Genomic DNA, 18,913 nt, shown 5'->3' with positions numbered 1-18,913 from the left:
AAATTAAAAAAAGAATATGTAGTTTTTCTAGATATAAAACATAATAATTTATAAAAATGTTACATTTTTCAACATTTACTTGAACATTTGTTGACTTTAATTTTGCAGTTATCTTTATGTTTTCAAGCCAGCAATTTTCGTCAAATTTCAGCTACCTTTGTAGGTCCTTGAAAAGTTCATATGACTTAGGCATCGTGCCCATATTGATCAGTGGATTAAAATAAATGTCTCTGGGAGCACCTGGGCAGCTTAGTCAGTTAAGCATCTGACTTCAGCTCATGTTATGATCTCATGGTTCATGGGTTCAAGCCTCGCATCAGGCTCTGACAGTTCAGAGCTTGGAGGCTGCTTTGGATTCTGTGTCTCCCTCTCTCTTTCTGCCCCTCCCCCACATGTGCTCTCTCTCCCTCTCTCTCTCTCTCTGTCTCTCTCAAAAATAAATAAATTAACTTAAAGAGAAGAAAAGTCTCTGGTAACATGATCATTTCACTTACGCATTATTTTATGGCTGCAAAACATTTAATTTTGTATCTGTTCCAAAATTTACTTAACCATTCCCTTACTATTATATATATTTAGGTTGTTTCCAACTTTCCCCATTATAAATGATGCTACAATAAATATCTTTGAATGCAAACCTCTTTTCAGTATATTAGGAATATTACCTTAGGATAGTTTCCCCAAACTGGAATTACTGGGACACAGTATATGACTACCAGTAATGACTCTTGACATATATGGTCTCTTTATTTTCCAAAATATTTGGACAGCTTTATGCTGTCTCCAACAGTAAATAAAAGTGTCCATTTTATTGCTCTGTCACTAGTTTTAAGTTGTGTCTAACTTATATTAATTAATTTTATAAGCCAAAAAGGAGATACCTGATTTTACTACTGATTTTGAATCACCGATGTGTTGTTTAAAAGTTCTTCTCCCCTAATTTTGTATGTCATATGCATTTCCTGTCTTGTGAATTGCCTCTTTGTCTTTTCCCTCACTTCTAAAGTCCAGTGGTAGGCAGTGAATACCCGAACTTAGTGTCTTATCCAGCCTTATGCAGAAGCGGGTAGTCAGTAAAACTACATAATAATCACAGACTGTGCTAATACTATGGATAGGTTTACTCCACTTCCATCCCACTTCTCAATCCCATGGAGCTCAGGTTTTGCATGTAAATTCGAGATCAGCAAGTAGATGCACTTAAGTGATGTCTGGCAGGTGGAAGGAAGTGAACGCACAAGCTCGAAAGAACAGTCCTGTTTGTATACATGAGGTTTTTCTGCAGTGTTTCTCTTCCAGCTTCCTGGGCATCAAAAAAAAAAAAAAAAAAAAAAAAAAAAAAAGAGGGGTTACCCATAGCAAAGGCAGCAACAGCAGTTTCTTGATCTGGCTTATAATTGCTGGATCACGGCGACAGATGCTGTTCATCTATCTCCCTGAGTATTTAGAGGTGGCTGCAGCAGGTACAGAGGCGACAATGGCAGGTTCTTGACTCTTGGCAGAGCTCTAGGGGTGACATCAAAGGTAGTAGCTCCCTCGGGTTTTCAGTTCTGTATTTTACTGGACCTGTTCTTTTAAATCTAGCCTATACCCTGCTCTTTTAGAACTTCCAGCAATTTGGTAAGACTTAAATTCTCTGTTTTAAATCTCTTCCCATAAATTGTTATAAACTTTTTGGAACATAATCTAATTCTGTCTGTTACAGTTTAAAAATATTGAGGAGGAGGGGGAACAGGGTTTGGGGCTGGGAGGGCGAGCAGGCAGGCGCGGGGCGGGGCAGACCTGGAGGGGCGGGCCCGTGTAGGCCTGGGAGCCTCCCGCCCAGCCTGGGGGAGAGGTCACAGCGGGAGCCTGCCACCCTCTGGGCCGCCGCCACCGCTCTCGCCGCCAGGTCTGAGTGCCGACGCTGCAGCCATGGCCTATTGCCGGCAGGAAGGGAAGGATCGAATCATATTTGTGACCAAAGAAGACCATGAAACTCCAAGCAATGCAGAGCTGGTGGCTGATGACCCCAACGATCCCTACGAGGAGCATGGATTGATCCTGCCAAATGGAGACATTAACTGGAACTGCCGGTGCCTTGGGGGAATGGCCAGTGGCCCCTGTGGGGAACAATTCAAGTCGGCCTTTTCCTGCTTCCACCATAGCACAGAGGATGTCAAGGGGTCAGACTGTGTAGACCAGTTCCTGGCCATGCAGGAATGCATGCAGAAATACCCGGACCTGTATCCCCAGGAGGATGAGGACGAGAAGGAGGAGGAGGAGGAGGAGGAGGAGGAGGAGGAGAAGCCAGCAGAATGTTTAGAAGAAACAGCTCCTACTGAAGCCACTGCAACCAAAGAAGAGGAGAGGTCAAGCTAATGAAGACCATAAGGCACTGGGCTCCAGTCCTTCTCCTTCAGAGTAATATGAACCTTTTGTAAGATGCCTTTTGGTCATTCTCCGAGAAAGTGTCTTTCCCTCTGTTCTGTGCACTATAATGTACAAAATAACTTATTTTGATGATCAGGGGTCTTGGTCCTTTGACATATACACTGGAAAAAATGTATGTGTGCCTCACATAAACCTATCAGCAAATGTAGCTGTCACTTTTGAATTCTCAGATTATCCTGAATTTTTCCTCTTTGAAATAATGTACTGACTATGCTCAGCAACTAAAAATCATTATCTGGGAGTGTCTTGTGAGTGAGCTGATTTATTCTGATTGATTATATGCCCTTGTAGATTTTATACCCCTGTGGGAAACGAAACAAAACCATCTTCCTTTAAAAATGCTGGAGTGGGGCCATTCCCAATACAAGGCCACATGATCACTTATTTCTCATGAACCATCTTGACCTTGAGTATGTGAGGAGTACTATATTTCATTTCTGATGCATTTTGGTTTCCATTTTCACTTTGAGCTCCAGGTTTTCCATGCTTGGAAATTGGAACTTTGGACCCTCTGATTCACAGTCCCTTTCTAAATGAAGAGAAAGGCTGGTTTTGCTGTTGTTGTTCTTCCACAAGCCCTGGTTTGGGGCCTATGTTCACACTGGCTCTGTGTCAGCCTGTTCAGTGCAATGTTCTTGAGAGGTGGGGACCTAATTGTTACGAAAGTAGCAACCAAGAGAAGAAACGGTGTGAATTAAGTAGTCAATTAAAAATAAAATATTATTATAAATAAATAAATAAATAAATAAATATAAAAATATTGAGGCACCTGGGTGGCTCAATCAGTTGAACGTCCAACTCTTGATTTCAGCTCAGGTCATGATCCCAGGGTAGTGGGATCGGGTGCCGAGTCAGGCTCTGTCCTGAGTGTGGAGCCTGCTAAAGATGTGTGTGTGTGTGTGTGTGTGTGTGTGTGTGACCCAGCAATCTCACTTAGAAACTTCCACTGCACAGAAATAAAAGTACCAGGACTCACTGTCACAGAGGCATAATGACATTTACTGTAGTGTTAATTTTAGTGGCAAAAACCCTGGAGACAACATGAGTGTCCATCAATAAGGGAATGGTTAAATTTATTACAAGACATCCACACTATGGAATATTATAGATCAAACTGAAGAATAAGGCTGCATATGTATTGCCCTAAAAGTATGCCATAATACATGATATATTTAATGAAACAAGTTGTATAATTCCATTTTGAAAAAAAAAAGAGGTAAGGGGAATCACTTCTTAAATTTCTTTTTTTTTAATTTTTTCAATGTTTGTTTACTTTTGAGAGAGAGTGTGAATAGGGGGAGGGGCAGAAACAGGGAGACACAGAATCCGAAGCAGGTCCAGGCTCCAAGCTTTCAGCACACAGCCAGATGCAGGGCTTGAACTCACAAACCATGAGATCATGACCTGAGCCCAAAGCAGACGCTAAACTGACTGAGCCCCCCAGGGGCCCCTCACTTTTTAAATTTCTTAGAGTGGTTTCTGTTTCCTGCACTTAATTCTGATACACACAGTGTCATACTGTCATCATCATAACTAAAAATTATATATCTAAGGTATTGCAAATATCTGGTTTCCTATCCAGTTAAGGACCTCATAAATGAGAGAAATATACAAGAAAATTCTTGGAGGCCCAATACTTATTAAAGTATTATATGTATACAATGGAATATAAACCATAAAAAGAATGAAATCTTGCCATTCACAACAACATGGTTGGATCCAGAGGGTATTATGCTAAGTGAAATAAGTCAGACAGAAAAAAACAAATACCGTATGATGTCACTGATATGTGGAATCTAGAAAAGAAAACAAATGAACAAAAACAGAAATAGACTCATGAATACAGGGATCAAACTGGTGGTTGCCAGAGTGGAGGAGGGTGGGAAGATGAGCAAAACAGGTGAAGGGGACTAACTTCCAGTTATAAAATAAATAACAGGAATGAAAAGTACAACATAGGGAATATAGTCAATGATATTATAATAACTTTGTATGGTGACGGTAACTACACTTATCATGGTGAACACTTAAGATATATAGAATCATCTATGCTGTACACCTGAAACTAATATAATATTGTATGTCACCTATACTCCAATTAAAAAATATATTGTAGCACTCAAGGGATTTCTGCTTCAAGATGGAGTAACTTGGTGGCAACCTGCTGGCTCAGTCAGTAGAGCATGTGACTCTGGATCTTGCGGTTGTAAGTTCAAGCCCCGCGGGTATAAAGATTAATTTTAAAAATAAGATATTTTTTAAAGTAGATGAAAAAAAATTTTTAAAAAGGGGGCATCTGGGTGGCTCAGTCAGTTGAGTGCAGACTTTGGCTCAAGTCATGATCTCATAGTTCGTGGGTTTGAGCCCTGCGTTGGGCTCTGTGCTGACAGCTCGGAGCCTGGAGCCTGCTTCAGATTCTATGTCTCCCTCTCTCTCTTCCCCTCCCCTGATCACGCTCTGTCTCTTTCATCTCAAAAATAAAATAAACATAAAAAATTTTTTTTAAAGATGGAGTAACTTATAACCAACGAATGCTGTTCTGAGAACAACTAGAAAAATCAGGTAAAATATGAAAAAGAATTTTCTTTTCTGAAGGCATCAGAGAGCTAGGACTTCAGAGGTGAGATCCCAGAAAGAAGGGAAACTCATCAAAGTAAGACCAACTTCTTGCATGTTGCTTTTTTCCCTTAGAATACCTGCCACTTCTTGGACCAGACACTGAGTAGAAAGTGTCTCTCAAGAGGCAGAGAAGCCACCAGGGCTTTAGGTAATACCACAGAACCCAGGGGACAAAAAATGGAGTTTAAGGTCTGCAAGGCCAGCTAGAATTTGAATGTCCAAGATCTAGAGAGTGGAGAAGCACAGAAAAGTGAACCTGACACTCAGCACAGGTTTTCCCCTCCGGGAAATTGCTGATTAAGTTGCACAGAGTAACAAATTAGAAGTCAAGGAGAGTGGTCAAAAGTAGAGAGGAGTGTTTGGAAGTTTCACAGAGCTGAAGAGACAAAAATTGGAGTTCAGAACTTCCCAAGGAGGAAAATCCTTAGGAAACATCTACCTCCTGGCTCTCATTTGGGACCTCTTAGAGAGCTATATCCTAGCAATCAGGTCAACTGAGGATATGATGAGTCTAGCAAATGCTATAAATCAGCCTCAAGTCACCGCAGTGGTTGATTGGATTAAGGTAACTTGCGCTTCTGCTGGCTTGGGGAAAACAGGGTGCATCCTCTCTGAAGGGATATAAGGTCATCTAGAGCCTATATGCCTTTTCAGACACAAAGTCTGGTGGTCAGTAAAAAAATAACTGATGTACCAAGAAACAAGTCCAAGAAGAAAAAAAAACAAAACAATAGAAACAGACTCATAGTGGGGCGCCTGGGTGACTCAGTCGGTTGGGCGTCCGACTTCAGCTCAGGTCGTGATCTTACGGTTTCTGGGTTCGAGCCCCACATTGGGCTCTGTGCTGACAGCTCAGAGCCTGGAGCCTGCTTCAGATTCTGTGTCTCCCCCTCTCTCTGCCCCTCCTCTGCTCATGCTCTGTCTCTATTTCTGAATAATGAATAAACATTTAAAAAATTAACAAAAAAAGAAACAGACTCATAGTGACCCAGTTATTGCAGTTATATGACATAGACTACAAACATTCAAGAAAATAAGGGACAACATGATCACTTTCACCAGAATGCTAGAATCTATAAAAAAGAATCAAATGAAAATTCTAGAATTGAAAGTACAATAACTGAAATTAAGAATTCAATAGATGGACCACATAAAGCCCAGGATTCACTGCTCCTTTGCTGGACATATCAAGTGCCAGCTATGTCATCCCTTTTGGAAGACTCCCCACCCTCACTGTATGCAGCATTTGGGGACTGCCAGTCGATATTCCCTGCATTCCTCTGGTCAAAAGTTGGGCACAAGTTCTAAGCCAAGTCAATTAGATTCTCCTAGGAATTTGAACCTTGAGCTGAGCGATGCAAAGATGGAAAACAATTAGAGCTGATTGACAGTGCCACTGGTGCCCTGGAAAAGTGATCCATTAGTTCTATCTAGATCTCAGAAGATGCCTTGTTTGCGAGACCTGGTTGTTTAGTTTTTCCGTCTGTGAGCTAACCCACTGCCTTCCAAATAAATTCCTTTAGCCAGCGTAATAATTTGGGTAAGAAATAAACAAACTCTGAAATATTAGTGGCTCAAAAAATGTTTATTTCTCATTCATGCCCTATCCAAAGTGAGTCAGCAGAAGGACTATGTTCCATAGTTACTCAGGGACCCAGTCTTCTTTCATTCTTTGGCTCTTCTCTCCTCTAGATCTTAGGAGTAGTTATGAATTGGATGTTGCTGTGTCCTCAAAATTTATGTGTAGAAGCTCTAATCCCCAGTGTGATGGTATTTGGAGGTGGGGTCTCTGGGAGGTAATTAAGTCATCAGTGGGGAGCATTCATGAATGGGATCAGTACCCTTATAATAATAGACAAGAGAGATGATTTGTCTCTCCACCATGCAAGAATACAGAAATAAAGTGTCCATCTTCGGACCAGGAAGAGAATCCTCACCAGGAAGTGAATTGGCTGACACTTTGATCTTGGACTTCCAAGCTCCAGAACCATGAGAAATACATTTCTGTTGTTTAAGTCACTCTGTTTATAGGAGTTTGTCACAGCAGCTTGAACTAACTACAACAGGCAACCTCTGCATTCAGCTGGCAAGATCAGATGTGGGAGGTTTTTATGGAAAAATGGCACATATCACTTTTGTTCATATTCCATTGGCCAGAACTCAGTTACATGGCCACACTTCACTTCAAGGTGGGCTGGAAAATGTAATCTAGTTGGGCGTCCAGAAAAAAAGAACACTGATATTCATGAGCCCCTGCTGTCTATACTACAGCCAAAATCAGTTGTGTTGCTTACAAACAAAGGACCCTAATCAATACACATACATAGGGTTGTAATAGAGCTTGAAAAGGAGGGCAATTCAGATAAAAGAATGAGTGTAAACGAAGAGCATCATATGGTTTGGCTGGAGTGTTTGAATGGGTGATTGATGTTAGAGGAGGTCATCAAGAGGACATGACCACCGGTTGGCTTACAAGTTGGACCTAGGCACTTGGAGGCTCCTCGTCCCCTCCCCTGTCCTTGGAATGTGTGTTCCACTTGCCTCACCCAGGCTAGAAGGTGCCCCAAGGACATAGCCTTGAGATAGTAATGTGTTGAAACCATCTAGACGGTATATATGACTGAACCCAGTCAAGGCCTTTGTAAAAACTTAAAATTCTGGTGAGCAGGTATGGAAATCTACTTGTCTTGTGGCCATCCAAGACCAACCTTGTAAGTAAGCTCCTTGGCTTATTAAACTTGCCATTTATCAATCTGCAGTGGCCTGCCTGTTTCTTTGATCTCTCCTCTCCCTCCATGTACAGTTTGTGAACCAACAGTTGGAAGCAGTAGGAGGCAAGACTGTAAGAGGCAGATAGAGTCCTGAATGCCAAACCTAATTCTGTAGGCCAGGAGTTGACAAAATGTGGCCTGTGAGCCAAATCCAGTCTTTTCCATGGTTGACTTGGTAAGTTTTATTGGAACACATCTGAATGTGTTTGCTCTACAATGGCAGGAATGAGTACTAGCAATAGAGAACACATGGCCCACAAAGCCTAAAAATATTTACTATCTGGTCTTTTACATAAAACGTTGGCCTATCACTGCCATAGGCAATTGGGAACCACCAAAGGATTTTGAGCAGGTGACCAGTATGTAAGATCACAATGACACCACTGCGTAGCGGTAAATTGGACTATGTGAGCCAGTTGTTCAGTCTGGGTTGGAGGTGCAGCTGGAGAGGGAGGAGTCAGGTAGGCCAGTTAGGAAATTGTTACACTAGCCTAAGATGTAATAATAGCAGCTTCCATCTACCACGTGGCTACTACTTGAAAGACACTGTGATATGTACTTTGCAAGCGGTATAAAATTGTATCTTCACAACAGCCCTGTGAAGCACACTATTTTTATTTCCACTTCATGGATGGAAAAACTGAGGTCATGGACATTATATTACTTCTCGGTTTCTTACTAACCCTTCCTCCTCTCTCTCTTCTTGGAGGACAGTTTTCTTCATGGAAGCTAAGAACATGGACTCCAAAACAAGGCTGCTTAAGTACAAATCCCAGTTGTACCGCTTGCTATCTAGATGACGTTTGTAAGTTACTTAACCTCCCTGTGCCTCAATTTCCTCATTGGTAAAATGATGATAAAGGTCAAAGTGATACCTGTTAGGGTTATGGCAAGGATCGAGGGAATTACTGTATGCAATACACTTAGCACAATATCCGGCACTTAGTAAAAGCCATAAATACATTTGCTATTATTTTTCCCAACTTCTAAATTTTATCATGTCCCAGAGCATGGTCCAGGACTCTCTTTTCCACTGTAGCCACACTTCCCTATGATTCTAAGATTTCCTCCTCCCATGACACTTGTTTCCCATTACCCCATTTTGTTTTCTTCTGGGCACAATCTGAAAGTATTTATTGTTTTGTTCATGTATTTAGAACCTGTGTCCCCATTGGAATGTAAGCCTCATGAAGACAGGGATTTCGTGTTTTTCATTGCTGAATCCTCGGGGCCTAGAACAGTACCTGGCATGAAGCCGATGCTCAATAAATATTCATTGAATGGAGGGATGAACTTATTCAAGTGAGCAGCAGATAATGGAATTCAAGCCTATGTCTGACGGAGGCCAATGCCCATGCTCTTCATCACCATGCCGTATGGCATAGTAGCCATGGAACTAGAAAGGACAGGGTGGATGGCAGTGGAGGTGAGAGTGGGAGAAGGTTATGAGTCAAATATGATTTTGAGATTTAGGCCTGTATGCCAGCAAACTATAGATTCAGGAGTCATCTGCTTAGAGGTCATAGTTGAAATCCTAGTAAATACCTACAGTATTTACAGAAGGGAATTAGAGGAGAAAAGGGATAAAACAGAGAGGAAACAAGAAAGAACATATTGGAGTCCCCAGAAGAGACAGATGACATATTTGAAATAGGAAAATTCAAGGAGGGTTTAAAACAGAATGGTCTACAAGGGTATGGGCAGGGTGTAGCAAAACCACACGGGATAACGCTAGGCAATGAGCTGTTAAAAATCCTCTAAGCTAGAAGGAATGAGGGAATAAAGTGATTTTCAGAAATCAAAGATTCATGTAGAATGAACTCTGAAAACAATTGTGACTTTTGGTCGGTGGACACAACCAGCTCTAGGTGACCCTACAAGGGCAGAGCTGGGGGTAATAAATAGCCTAATTTTACTCTCTTACCTCTTTATGATATCCTGCCATAGACTCCCAATGGGCAAACCTGACTAGAAACTAAAGGACAAGGAAGCTTATTGATGTAATCCATAAAGGCCAGGCTCCCAGGGATGAAAGCAGGGTGAAACAAAATAGAGGAGTGGATCTGGGGGATCCAAGTCCAAAGGCAGTATGTTGGGAAAATCCTTTCTTGCTTGGGGCAGGTCAGTCTTTTTCTACTTCAGCCTTCCACTGATTAGATGAGGCCCATCCATGTTACATTGGGCAATCTGCTTTATTCAAAGTCCACCAATTTAAATGTTAATCTCATTCAAAAAACACTTTCAACAGAAATATCCAGAATAATGTTTGACCAAATGTCTGGGCACAGTCAAGTTGACACATTAAGCACATTATGGCAGTTGGGAAGAAACTTTGTGAACAGGATGGATAACTCTATATCAGGGTATGTGTCTATCCCTGTGGGCACAGGGATGGTGGGAGAAATCTAATGTAATCAACCAGCCACCAGGAAACCGACTGGTCCTCCCAGGGGATGGTGCCATATCAGAGGTTCAGCACTGGCCTATGCTATTGGCAGGTTGGACATCCAGCAGGAGCCGTAGCCAGAATCAACGTTACTAAGCTTTACAATGCCAGGCTCAGGCTGAACCTCTAACCCTGCTTGCATGTCCTTTCTAGTCATGAGTCAATCAAGCAAGCACTGGGGTGTCTGAGGAGAGAATCCAGTTGATATCCACAAGCTCAGTCTTCTTTCTCACCTGATCACTGAGAACCTCCTCTGGACAAATGCCCTCTGGCAGGCATTTATGTAGGGCATAACCATCTTCACACTCCATGCCCATTCTGAGAGGTCCATCTACATTTCTTGTCCCTAGATCTTGTGTCGTCAGTTGTCCAGTTATGGTCTTTCCACATCCCTGACCAGCAAGTACATACCTCCGGCCATTTCTCCTTCCACACCAAGGGGATAACTTGGTGCTTCACTGTATTTCAAGGCCACTCAGAGTGGGCTTATAGTGCAGTGATATCCACTTCTAGCTGGTGATGTCCTACTGTGCCGATCCATGCATAAATCAGGCTTGTACTTCCTCTTTGACCTTTACCTGTTCATAGGGAGCTCCCCATGAGGCCATAGGAAGGGCTTGAAGGGAGATGGTGAAGGAGTGAGAGCAAGTACCATAGGATTATTGGATCACCTGCTCAAGCAGTTGCCTTTCAGACCTGATTGTGTTCAGTCCTGTATATAGCGCATCAATTTTATGGTGGAATACTGATGCCTATATTCATTTTATGATCCAGTGAATCAGTTAAATATGATCCAATGAGTCAGTTAAAATACCCAGTTCATGATGGGAAAGTTCAAGTCACATGATCTCCGTGTGCTGCATCATCAGGACTTCAGTCCCTCCAGGGCTTAGTAATGAGCCAGGAGCTCCCTTTCAAATGGGGAATTTTTGTCAGTCAGGGAGATCATGGCCTTACTCCAAACCCTTATGGTCTGTGATGTAATTGTATTTTTTTTTTCAAAAAAAGTTTTATTGATTGACATATAAGCATTATATATATTTAAGGCATGCAATGTGATTTTTTATATGTATGCATTGTGAAATGATCACCACAATCAAGCTAATCCATATATCTATTACCTCCTCATAGTTACAATTCTGTGTGTGTGTGTGTGTGTGTGTGTGTGGTGAGGCCACTTAAGATCTACTTTGTTAGCAATAGATAATACAGTATTGTTAATTATAGTCACTGCTGCATATTAAATCTTAAGAACTTACTCATCTTGCGGTTCATGGCTTCGAGCCCCACATTGGGCTCGGTGATAACAGCTCAGAACCTGGAGTCTGCTTCAGATTCTGTGTCTCCCTCTCTCTCTGCCCCTCTCCTGCTTGCACTCTGTCTCCCTCTCAAAAATAAATAAATATTACAAATTTTTTAAATAAAAAAAGAACTTATTCATCTTGCATTACTAAAACTTTGTGCTTTTTGACCAACACCACCCACTTCTCCCTCCCCACCCCCCAGCACCAGCACCTGGCACCCACCATTCTACTCTCTGCTTTTTATGTGATGTGGTTTTCTTTTTTTCTAATGTTTATTTATTTTGGGGGAGAAAGAGAGCACATGTGGGGGAGGAGCAGAGAGAGAGGGAGACAGAGGATCCAAAGCAGACTCTGCACTGACAGCAGAGAGTCTGATAAGGGGCTCAAACCCACAAACTGCGAAATCATGACCTGAGCCAAAGTCAGACATTTAAATGACCAAGCCACCCAGGTGCCCCTGCAATGTGATTTTCTCATTGGTACTCGCCAGAGGCTTCATTCAGAAATTACGTTTTCCACAGCCCTTCCTTATAACCCTCTATTTGTCATAAGGCCAAGTGGTGGACAGCTTACCCCACACTCTGGACCCTTTTCTGTTCTGGGACCTACCTCCAAATAGGCAAGAATATCATACTCAAATATAGTTGGTCTATATTGCCTTCAAAATCCAAACGGGCCCACCAAGTATTGAGCTTCTTCCTTTAAGGTGGACATTGGGAAGTACAGCAACTTTTCTCTTCTTTTAGAAGGATCCCTCAAGATGCACCAGATTGGATCCCTAGAAACATTACCTATTTGGCAGGATCCTGAGCCATCTCCCACCCTATCTATGGATATGTCTTCCCTAGGTATCTATGTTTCTTTCTACTTAGCGATCATCACATCTAATAGGTATAATATTGGCAATTTAATGGAACCACGTGATCTTCTGTGAGATATAAAGATGATCAACCTCCCCCCACCAAAAAAAAAAAAAAAAAAAAAAACAAAAAACTATATTGTGACCAAGAACAGGAAAATTAGATTCACTCTGGGGTTAAGGCAGTAAAAATGCATAATCATACCTACTTCTGATTTTAATCACTGAGAGGATGGGAGGAAGAAGCATTTTCCGGGTCAATGGCTGGATACAAAGGGCCCAGATTTGTGTTCATTTGCCTTCGCAAAAACACTACATGCAGAACTACACCTGTGGTTGATATGACCAGTAGATTAAGTTTGTAATCATTTGTTGTCATTCCCCTGAACCTATCTGACTTTTGTACTGGTCAAGCAGATAAGTTAAATGGTGATGTGGTAGACATCACCACAGCTGCTTCTCTGTAGCCTTATCTCTGCAAATCCTTCAGGGATGCAGTATTGCTTTTGGTTTAGCCTGTATGTGGAATGGAGGAAACTTCCAGGGGCTTTTACTTGGCTACTTCCTAGCATAAGAGCGCTCATCCCTCAGGTCAGTGAACTAATGTGTGGATTCTATCAGCTACTAGGTAAATCTAGTCATACTCTACATTCTGTGGCTATGGGAGAGAAAAAAAAAACATACAGAATGGATCTCTTGTCCCACTGTAGCAAAGCCAGTATTTAATAGACAATCAAAATGTCGGGCATTTTCCCTCTCCCACTGCACAGTCACTTCCCCCCTGGGGAAGGCTTAGGTAAACACTGACAGTATATAACTGTGGTCATGTTGTGGGGTACCTTTTCAAATGGGTCCAACAGCCTCCTTGGTTGAGAAGCCCTAGGTCTATTAACAAGTGTAAAAACTGAGTAAGAGGTTGTGATTCCCCACTTTGGTGACTCGTGTTACATTTTTTTCCAACAGATCTAAAATTTGTACACCTATATAGAACAAGAAGCACTATAGTAAGCTGTCCATATATTTCATTTTGAGGGATCCTATTATCAATTAGCCACCACCACATTTCCCTCCATTCCAAAACACTCCAGTTGCCATTCCATCCCTGTGGTTCTCTGTAATGATCTGTTTCTGGTGGTTGTTACCATTAGGGATCTATCACGCTGGAAATCCATTATTCCCAATGTGATCAGGGAATCCAGCTGCACACCAACGTGGACTCCTTCCTCTATAGTGCATCAAGGGAGTTCAAATGTTTCTACCTTAATAATTAGGCCATCATTGAGACATTGAGACCAAGGCTTGATTAGTAGACTACTAGTGCCAGTCCCCAGTACTTGAGTCCCATTCAATTTTGAATCCTGGGAGAGTGCACTTCCATCAATATATTTCCCTCAACCAATCTTAGGTTTCCTCCTCTTTGATCTAATACATTTGGCAAGTGGTAAAGGGGTGCCTGGGTGGCTCAGTTGGTTAAGTGTCTGGCTTCGGCTCAGGTCATGATCTCACATTTTATGAGTTCGAGCGCTGTGTCTGGCTCTGTGCTGACAGCTCAGAGCCTGGAGCCTGCTTCGGATTCTATGTCTCCCTCTCTCTCTGCCCGCCCCCTGCTAATGCTTTGTCTCACTCTGTCTCTCTCTCTCAAAAATAAATAAACATTTAAAAAGGGTAAATATGTGAGTAAGCCAAAATAAACATGGACTCCATAAAACAATAATAATGTCTGATTTGTGGTTATAAAAAATGATAGATAATAAATATATACAGATCAGAACAGAGTGATCAGAGTTATAGTGTTCTATGCTCCTTGGGAGGATGGCAAATACATTGATTTACTTTAAACTTTATTAAATAAGCATGCTAATATTTCTAGGATAAGCATTAAAAGAATAGAAACATGGCATTTAACTTCTAAAGAGAAAAAGAAAAAGTGAGACAAACAGACACATATTTTTAAATATCAATACAAATGGAAGCAAAAAGTGAGGTAGAGGAAGAGAAACAAGAGAAGTAGGATAATGAGAAAGATCAAAATTAGATGTTATAATGTAGAAGTAAATCCAAATATACTAGTAACCACAGTAAACATAATAGACTAACCTCTTCAGTGAAAGCCAACGACTGGATGTGAGAAAAGACTTCCAATTCCAGGTGTAAAGGAGTAGCATTTAGCAGACTAATTCTCTCCCTGGAAAAAGTTATAAAAATTACACAAAATATATACTTTAAAAAGTGTTTGCAGATACTAATAAGCAACCAACAAGAAAGTGTCAGCAGTTCTGGGATAAAGAGACAGATGTAGAGTTCAGGGCTACCCAAGTCTCTGAAAGCTGGGGAGCAAAAATCACAGAAAGAAAGGAATCACAGAGAAATGAGTTCCAAAATATGCGTACGAATTCCCCTCAAATTGTTGGGAGACTCCTAAGCTACACATGTGCAGAGGGAGACTCCAAGAAACAAGCGATATTTTGGAGCCAATTCTCACCAGATGTGTGATTGTGCACATATCTTCCCAATTTCGCATTCCACTATGTCACATTGGTAACTTCACATTACCTATGGTGGGTGTATGTATGCCATGTAAATCAGAAAAATACTACAAATCAAGGTTTCTTCAACCCCTGGAGAGCTGACTTCTCAGAACACAAAAGCATCCAACAATATATAGCCCTCTGGTAAAGATAAATATGTGGACAAATACAGAATCTTGTAATACTGCAATCATAGTGCAAAAATAACCTTGAACTCAGGTGTGGAATTTAAAAGATAAAACTATAAAAAATAACTATAATTATAAAACTATGTTAATGGATACAAAAAATAAAAAGATATATTTTACGACATCAACCATAACACAATAAAACTAGAAATCACTACCAGGAGGAAAACTGAAAAATACACACGTATGTGGAGATTCAACAACACACTCTTGAACAACCAATGGATCAAAGAAGAAATCACAAGTGGAGTTAGAAAATATCTTGAGACAAAGGAAAATAAAAACAAAACATATCAAAACTCATGGGATGCAGCAAAAGCAGTGCTAAGAAGAAAATTTATAGCATTAAATGTGTACATTAACGACGAAGAAATATCTGGTTAATATTATAACTTTACACCATAAGGAATTAGAAAAAGAAGAACAAACTAAACCCACAGCCAGCAGAATAAAGGAAATTGTGAAAATTAGAGTAAAAATAAATGAAAGAGAACAGAAAAATTAGATCCAAAGAAACCTCCAGGCTCTGAGCTGTCAGCACAGAGCCCGACATGGGGCTCAAACTCAAGAACTGCAAGATCATGACCTGAGCCGAAGTCAGAGGCTTAACCTACTGAGCCACCCAGGCACCCCAATAAGGGGAATTAATAAACTAAAAAGTTGTCTCCTTGAAAAGAGTAATAAAATTGGCAAATCTTTAGCTAGACTGACAATGAAAAAAGAAAGAACAAAGGTCTACTCTCATAGCAACTTTCAAGTATATAATACAGTATTGTTAACCAGAGTCACCATACTGTTCACTTTTAAAATGGTTAATTTTGTGTATGTGAATTTCAACTCAATTGAAAAAGATATTTTCTTTTTTATAATTTTAGAGAGAGAGAGAGAGAGCACATGTGGAGGAGAGGTCCAGAGGGGGAGAGAGAATCTTAAGCAGGCTCCATGCTGAGCAGGGAGCCCGACATGGGGCCCAATCCCAAGACCCCGGGATCATGCATGACCTGAGCTGAAATCAACGTTTATTTATTTTTGGGACAGAGAGAGACAGAGCATGAATGGGGGAGGGGCAGAGAGAGAGGGAGACACAGAATCGGAAACAGGCTCCAGGCTCTGAGCCATCAGCCCAGAGCCTGACGCGGGGCTCGAACTCACGGACCGCGAGATCGTGACCTGGCTGAAGTCGGACGCCCAACCGACTGCGCCACCCAGGCGCCCCGACCTGAGCTGAAATCAAAAGTCAGACGCTCAACCAGCTGAGCCACCCAGGTGCCTTGCAAAAAGAGATATTTTCAAATAAATGGGTTTTTGTTTGTTTTGGTTTGGTTTTGCCAGCAGATGTGCACTACAAGAAACATGAAGGGGGACAACTTTAGGCTGAAGAAAATGATCCAGATGGAAGCAGGAAACTGCAGGAAGGAACAAAGAGCACTATTTACAACAATGATAATAATATCCTGTAGGGTTCTTTTATTGTAATATAATATACATAACATAAAAACCAACTCCCATACAAATGTAAACACACATAGAAATACAATATATAATAGTAGCACAAAAGTTGAGAGATCAGCAAATGGAGTGAAATTGTTATATGGTTCTTACATGTTCGGGAAATGGTGAAAGTATGAATTTAAGATGAACTGGAATAAGTCAAAGACACATATAATAATCTGTGGGATAACCACAAAAGGAATTTTAAAAGAATGAATAACTAAGAAGTTATACATGATAAAATGGGGTAATAAAAATACTTGAATAATAAAAAGAAGGCAAGAATGGAAAAATAAAGGATATGGCAAATGAACAAGTAGCAAGATGGTAGCTAGAAACCCAACTGTATTCAAGAGTTACTTAAAATGTAAATGGACTAAGCACTTCAACTAAAATACAGAGACTAGGGGTCCCTGGGTGACTCAGTCTGTGCTATCAGCACAGTGCCTACTTGGGATTCTCTCTCTCCCTCTCTCTCTGCTCCGCCCCCTCTTGCTCTCACTTGTATGCACTCTCCCTCTATCTCTAAATAAATAAACTTAAAAAATAACTAAATAAAATAAGGGTGACTGGGTGGCTCAATGAGTTAAGCATCTGACTCAATTTCAGCTCAGGTCATGATCCCAGAGTTTGTAGAATTGAGCCCCGTGTCCGGATCTCTGCTGACAGTGAGGAGCCTGCTTGGGATTCTCTCTCCCCATCTCTCTCTGACCCCCTCTGCCACTCACATTCTCTCTGTGTCTCTCAAAAATAAAGAAACATTAAAATAAATAAATAAATAAATAAATAAATAAATAAATAAATAAATAAAATACAAAGATTATCAGACGAGTTTTTCTTTTTTTATTTTAGAGAAAGAGAGAGAACATGACTGGGGGAGAGGGGCAGAGGGAGAGAGCAAGAGAAAGAGAATCTCAAGCAGGCTCCATGCTCAATGTGGAGCCTGACTTGGGGCTCAATCCCATGACGGTGGGATCATGACCCAAACTGAAATCAAGAGTCAGATGCTTAACCAACTGTGCCACCCAGGAACCCTTCCTTTCTTTTTTTTTTTTTTTAAATGTTTATTTATTTTGAGGGGGTGGGGCAGAGAGATATGGAGAGAGAGAAACCCATGCAGGTTCCATGCTGTCAGTGTAGAGCCCAATATAGGGCTCGATCTCACAAACCATGAGATCATGACCTAAGCCCACATCAAGAGTCTGACGCTTAACTGACTGAGCCACCCAGGCACCCCCTGCCATTTTACTTTTATAGAAAACAAAATGCAACTACATACTGCTTAAAACTCAAATTATGGGCACCTGGGTGGCTCAGTTGGTTAAGCATCCGACTTTGGCTCAGGTCATGATCTCACAGTTTGTGGGTTCCAGCCCCATATCAGGCTCTCTGCTGTCGGCACAGAGCGTGCTCGGGATCCTCAGTCCCCTCAGTCTCTGCCCCTCCCCTGCTGTTCTCTCTTTCTCTGTCAAACAAATAAATACACTTTAAAAAATCTCAGATTAGGGGCTCCTGAGTGGCTCAGTCGACTAAATATCTGACTCTAGATTGTGGCTCTGGTCATTATCTGAAGGTTTGTGAGTTCTAGCCTTGCATCGGGCTCTGCAATGGCAGTGTGGAGCCTGCTTGGGATTCTCTCTCCCTTTCTCTCTACCCCTCCCAGCTCGTGCTCTCTCTCAAAAAAAAAGTAAATAAAAATAAACTTAAAATTTTGTTTAACTCATTAAATAAAAGGATACAGAAAAGTTGAAAGTAAAAAGGGTATTACTATATTGTATATATTATATGTATATACTGTATATTACTATATACAATGCAAATAGTAAAAGAGAAAGCAGTGCAGTTATATTCAAAGAGGCCAGCAGAACCCTAATACCAAAACCTAACAAGGATATACCAAGAAAGTAAAATTGCAGGCCAATGTCTGTCCTGAACATAGATGCAAAAATCTTAAACGAAACACTAAGAAATGAATCCAGCAATGTGTATAAAATGAATTATGACTAAGTGAGGTTTAGCCCAGTAATGGAATCTTCATTAAATATTTGAAAGTCATCCAATGTAATTTATCATATTGGCTGAATAAAGGAGAAAGCTGCCAATAGATGCATAAAGGACATTTCATAAAATTTGACACCTGTTCATGATTTAAAAAAAAATACACATCAAACTAGGAATCGAAAAGAACTCCTCTAATAAGGGATTTTTTTTAAAGCTAGGATCATACTTAATGGGGAAATAGTGAATTATTTTCCCCTGAGATCAATTTATTTG

At 40.9% G+C, this 18,913-nt stretch overlaps 1 pseudogene; it reads left to right on the top strand.

Annotated features, from left to right (window-relative positions):
• Positions 1-1,843: 1,843 nt before the first annotated feature.
• Positions 1,844-3,127, top strand: LOC145714696 (mitochondrial intermembrane space import and assembly protein 40 pseudogene; annotated as a pseudogene).
• Positions 3,128-18,913: the final 15,786 nt, after the last annotated feature.

The sequence above is a fragment of the Panthera onca genome, chromosome X (assembly GCF_046562875.1).
Source record: "Panthera onca isolate mPanOnc1 chromosome X, mPanOnc1 haplotype 2, whole genome shotgun sequence".
NCBI lineage: Eukaryota > Metazoa > Chordata > Mammalia > Carnivora > Felidae > Panthera > Panthera onca.
Note: the sequence above shows the minus strand (reverse complement) of the source record. Positions and strands in the feature narration are given on the sequence as shown.